Below are 6,421 nucleotides of genomic sequence, written 5' to 3'. Positions count from 1 at the left end.
TTTAGGACAGAAATGTCCAGGAAAGTAATTGTTAAATAATGATATATGTAACTTTTTAACTTTTTAAATAACAAGATTTTTAATGTGTGTTTCCCTCAGGGTTGTTCAGAGGTGTTTGTTTTTTTTTTTCTCCCTCAAATATAAATAGTGGTAACTATGTTTTGTATCTTCTAGCACCAACTGCTATAAAGCAATGCTGCAAATAATGCTTGAATAAAAATGGCTAAGCCAACAACAAAATAGATAATTTTTATATTAGTTTTATAGTCCTTGCATTTGAAAGCTTTCCAAATTGCACGTGCATTTAAACAAAACTGTTGCAGTTTTTACTGTATTTTGTTTTCCCTGTTTATGAAAATACTGCACAGTTTCAAATGCATGGTAAAATATCAGTGTTTATATATTCTGCTTCCAAAACAGCTATACATACAATATTCAGAGAAGAGCAAAATTCAAGCTTTAGAAAACATTCTAAGATTTCTTGCATGTAATTTTGACATCTGAAAATAGATTTTTGTATATTTATGGTGGGAGGTGGTTGGAAACTTTTAACAAAATACGGGATGTTAATTTTTGTACAGTCTGGGTATTTACACATATTTTTAATGTATTAAACTTTGGTAATTATGTGCACATTAAATTAATAAAATAGTTAACTTCCTGTTATGATTTGTTAATTCCCTAAGACTTTGGAATTTTTTTAAGAAACTTTATATCAGAAATGATACTGCATCTTTATATTTTTAAAATTGTATTGCTGCTCCAGAATGGTACCATGATGTCAAAAGACATACATTCATAATTGTACATTCAGCACTGTAAATAACCTTATGAAATTTTTTTTGATTGAAGCTGTTCAAAATAAAAATGTAAATGAATGAAATAGCATTTCTTTTTTCCTGTGTCTTTATTTATTTGTTTGCTTTTTAGTTACAAGAATATTTCCCTTTCTGGATTTATTTCCCTGTTTAATACTTTATTTCCTTTTTTTTTAACTTTGTATTTTTGAAGGAAATCAGTACATCATTCCACATAACATATCTGTGACCATCTATGGAAACCCATCGTCAGATACAATGTAGAGCTAAATGTTAAGTGTCCGGAGGTCTGAGGGAAATGGTGACTTACAAGACTAAGGAATTAGTCTATTAATAGTTGGGAAGACCAAACCAAAAGCTAATATCATGTAAAGCATGGTAAGTTTGAAGTGAAGTGGAATCCATGGTGCAAAAAGAGCCCTCCAAAGAGAGAAGCTGTGGAGCTAACTGCTGGTCATAGAAATCCCAGGGAAGGCAGATTTGTGTTGGACATTTGTGCATGGGTAGTGTTTCTGGTACGGCAGGTTCTGCATACGACATGCCACCTCTGCGGGCTATGTGGCTGGCTGTGGTGTGATGGATTTGGGTGGTATGAAGGGTGCGTTTGAGCCCAACTTCTTCCATGCACTATGGTTTTTATAGCAAATGGTTGTGTTCCCACAGCCTGCTGGTGTGGGCATGGTTCTTCTGTCTCTTCTTCCTCTTCCCCCTACATCACTGCCAGTTGCCTTATTCTGAGTGTGTATTGCAGGGAAGGACAGAGTCCCAGGAGTTTGAGACTGCCCCTGTTCATAGTTGGGGTTGTGGTTACCTGGCCTCCGAGTCTCCCCTCTGGAGGAAGCGTGGATGACATTCAGGCAGACACCTGCTTTTGGATGGCCAAACCCCATAGGCCAGGGTTCAGTGACACAGAAGCCATTTATGGCAGCTGGTTTCTGGCCTGTTGCATAGATCCCAGCTCCAAAGTACTTGGAACACTAGAGCAGTTGACTTCATTTAAAATAATGCTCAATACCTTGTTCATTTGTCTGGTGGATGAACTCTCGGTGTTCTCCACTGTCTGCAACCTCTACCCAGTTCTCCCTTTGGCAATTCGAATGTCCTGCTCTCTTCAAAGAACAAATGTTGGACGCCATTCAGATTGGAGATATTCCTGGGGAAATAGGCTAAAGAAGCTTCACCAGAATTTGACTCCCAAATTTTACTCTTATTATTCCACAGTACTTGCCAATCTCTCCATTGCATTTGCTCCCTGATTTTTTCATGGGCAAAGGGCCTTTCACTTGATGTGCCTATCTATGCATGACTGGCTCACTGAGTCACCAGGGTTATCTGTTTTGGGCTCTGGGGTTCCTTCCCCTGATTAAAGCTGACGGTAGACGTCCTGCAATACCTGGCAGAAGCAGTGGCTTCATGATTTAGAAGGTAGTTTCAGTCAGTTCAGCATTTCCTGAGCTTTCACTGCATTTGGCTAAGTCAAAGGCTGATTGGCTTTCAGTGCTTTTTCTACACCTGCAAATGTCATGACTCGAATACTTTCTCAACCAGAATAAAATAACTTAAGAACCACTTCAGTACCACTCCACTCAATGATTCCAGAGGTTAATGTTTATTCTTTCACAATTCGAGCACTGACTTTGCCCAGTATGCTTTAATACCTTTATCTGTACGTTGTTTTCTTCAATGATGCCATTTTCCCTTCCAAGTCACTTGATTTTTGCATTAAAACTTTTAAAGAGAATAGTGATATATGCATGTTTAATAAAAATGTAAACCTCACAGAAAGTTATGTAAGGAAGTCTACCTATTCCCTGATTTCTCCCCCAAAAGGTGATTACTAAAGTTTCTTGGGTATATCATTCCAGAAGAAATATATATATTTACTCATGTAAAGATTTTTTAAAAATACACAAGTAGAATCCTATTGTATATGCTATGCTGCCCTTGTTTTCTGTCATAAAGTGTATCTTAAAGAGTTATGTCAGCACTTGGAGCTCAGCTTTATTCACTGCAAGGCATCCCATTGCATTGATGTACAGTACCATAATTGAAACAACTTCTTCCCTGTTGATGGTCATTTAGGTTTTTGTTTCTGTTACAATCCTGCAATTAATGCTTTTGTGCACATATCTAAATGAGCATATCCATAGGGTGTATTTTTAATCAGTGGAACTGCTGGACAAAGAATACATATATTTTAAATTTGGTTGATACTATTAATTCTCCTCCAAAAAATTTGCCCCAATTTATATGCCCACCTATGTAGTGTGAAAATGTCTGTTTCTTCACCTTTATAATATAAACACTGTATATTTTCAGACTTTAAACACTATAAGATTATTTCAATGTGATACTTGTGCAGGAATTATCGAAAAGCCCAGAAACAGGCCCACACACTCATGAGATGTTGGTGCCAACATTGTAGCTCTGAGGTAAAAAGGAATTTATTTAAAACTAGGGCTAAGACAGTTGGTTATCCCAGTGGTGGGGGAGGGTGGGAAAAATTGGACTCAACTCACATCATACACAAAAATCAACTCTAGATGGATTAAAGACTTAAAAGTGAAGGACAAAACTATAACAATAATGCATTATAGGGAAACATTTCTGATTTGGGAGGAAAAGATATAATAGGCACAAAAATCACATTTAAAAAAATTGGTAACTTTGACTAAAATAAGACATCAAAAGATTGCATAAAAATGATGAAAAGACAAAACACTTGTAACATCTATAAGCAACAACAGATTAGAATCCAGAATATATAAAGAATGCCTATAATTCAGGTTTTTAAAAGATAACTACATATTTTGCATATAGACAAATGGGCAAAAAGAATGTTCTAATTTCTCAGGATGAAGAAGTGGCCCTTAATATGAAGAGATGCTCAAGTTCATTATTAGGGAAATGCAAAATTAAAACCACACTGACAGTTTTTTCATATTAATTGCAAAAATTAGTTTTACAAAATCAATTCGAAGTGTGAGCAGAGCTATGAAGCACAGGAACTGTCATACACTGCAGGTGGCATTATGTTGGTGTAACAGAAGCCACGGTCTGCTCAGAATTGTAACAGAACCCCACGGGCTGTTCAGTTATTAGGGGCCCAATTGCCTCCCGCCAGAAGCATAATTCTCAATACAAGAGAGTTTAGTGAAAAGAAAAAGAATTGTTTATTTAATGGTTATATAGATTTAGATTATTTGTGGATTTTTGCCGTTAAGTCTTATTTTCTTTAAAACACCCACAAACACATAGATTTGCCTCCCCCTACCAAACCAGGCTCTTTTTAGAAAAGTTAGAGATACTGTTTCCCTACTTCCTAGACACAGTTTAGCTTTACCAGTAGCTCCCAATTATTTGATCCTGATTGAGGAGGTTTTTCCTGTGTTGTGGTGCCCTCCAGCTTTTAATGCATAACCGCGTAGAGGTCCCAGCCTCCTTGTAAACTGCATGGAGTTCTCCCTTTTCTTTCCAACGCCGCATGGTGGTGTTCTCTCCCTAAAATGTCTGCCGCTTATTTTTAAATCCCTGACTGCGTCCCGTGACGCAGTGGGCATGGTAGCCAGTTTTGACCATCCCCAGAACCTTACACAGGCTGTGTGCTCTTTCTGTACCATTCTATGGTCCAAAAACCCCTCCTACCTTCTTGGGGCCTTGGAAGAACCAAAGCCATTTGCGTAACAAAGACACTAGCCACAGGCATGTGAAGGCATCTTAAAAACTGTTTCCTTTCCCCATTCCCCAACCTGCAGGCTCTGGGGATTTTTGGAGATCCCCATTCTATAACATTGGTATGATGGCCATGGAAAGCAGTTTGACATTCTTAAGTTCAATGAAACATGTGAACACCCTTCAACCCAGTGATGCACAGTTGAACATATTTGACAATGTTTTCAGACTTATTATTCCTAAGAGAAATTGAGTGGAGCCTTTGAGAATGGTCTTAGCCTTATTATTCATCCAAGGGGGATGGGGGTGGGGCTGGGTTAGAGAACTGGGGCAGGGTGGCATGAAAAGGAAGCCCCAAAGGAAGTGTGGCCCATCTAGGGGTGTGGCTGCTGCCATGATCCAACTGTGTCACTAGGTTTGTCTAGTATCAGAGAGTTACATTGTCCCATTTATGGAGAAACGTCTCTCACTCTATCATTCAGCTTTGACAGCAGGACTTAGGTTATATATGATTTCTCTCAGTTTGAAAATGTTTGTCATTAAAAACCAGAATATGCCCTGAGATAGCACACTTTCCATGACTTTTATTCTGTTAAGGTCTTTATCCTGAGGATGCAAGGATACCGCCCTTTTCCTTTGGAAAGTGCTGACTCACAGGCGAGGCTCTAAGCCTTTCAGTTGCTTTGGGGTGCAGCACCACTTCAGGTAAGGCCAAATATTTTAAAAATTAATATGGGCAACTGGAGGGCTTGATTAGTCTGTGTGTGCATAAGGAATAAAATTTAGCTACAAGAAACCATTTGTGTAAAATTACACTTGATAAACATTGTTTTGGCAGATTAGTATTACTGTGTATACTTCACAAATAATTCTATATCGAGTATTAATATTTTTAAAATTCTCACTCGAGGACTTTTTTTTTCCTATTGCTTTTAGAGAGAGGAAGGGTGAGAGAAACACCAATGTGAGAAGGAAGCTTAGATTAGGTGCCTCCCATAGGGATCATAGGCACCCAGGCCAGGGATTGAATTGCAACCTAGGTATGTGCCCTGACAGAGAATCAAACCCACAGCCTTTTGTTTACAGCATGATGCTCCAACCAACTGAGCCACACCGGCCAGGACCATGAGTATTATTAGCCATCTTAGGAATGATAGCTTCTTGTTTATGGCTCGATCATATGTCGTCGGCAGCCGTCCGTCTCGAGAGACGATGGTGTAGCTTCTTAAGAGTCTATCTGCACCGCCGAGAATGGCTGTCCAGTCCAACTCGGGAGTGACACGGTATCTGTCTCCTCCCGTGTTGAATCGACATCTTGCGATGACGCCGGAGTGTCCTCTCCAGTGGAGCTGAAGCTACAGAGCCTGGGCAGGGTGATATGGAGGGTCTGCTGTTGCCCATGCAGCAGACCCCCCCTCTCTTCGCAGCTGAAGGGTCCAAGGGAAAGACGGAGTCAATACAGCTTGGCTTCAGGTGCGCCGCAGGAGTTGCCGGTGTTGACTACAACGTCAAACCGCCTTAGGGACTCCGGCTCCGGATTTTCTGTCGGGGTTTACTCCCTTAGCCTTTCCCCTGAAGAGGTATGCCGCAAGGCAGCGGAGGTTTTTTGGAGTCAGAGTTTTCCTTCTCTGATGTGCCCTGACTGGAAGATCGAACCAGCGACACTTAGCTCGCAGGCCGACGCTCAATCCACTGAGCCAAACCAGCCAGGGTTCGATCATATGTACTACTCTCAAATTCTTGTTGTGTGACCCTAGTTAAGTTACTTAAACTTCTTGTGCCTTACATTCTTCATTCTTTGGCGATAATAGTATCTACCTCACAGGGTTAGGTAAGGATTAAGTTAACTGATTCAAATAAAGCGCTGGGAACAATGCATGACATTTTAGAGTGATAAGTATTATTAGCTGGTTTTCTTCAGTGTGGCTGAG

The sequence above is a fragment of the Furipterus horrens genome, unplaced genomic scaffold, assembly GCF_987537825.1.
Source record: "Furipterus horrens unplaced genomic scaffold, mFurHor1.1.pri manual_scaffold_1, whole genome shotgun sequence".
Taxonomy (NCBI): domain Eukaryota; kingdom Metazoa; phylum Chordata; class Mammalia; order Chiroptera; family Furipteridae; genus Furipterus; species Furipterus horrens.
This window is presented reverse-complemented; position numbering follows the sequence as displayed.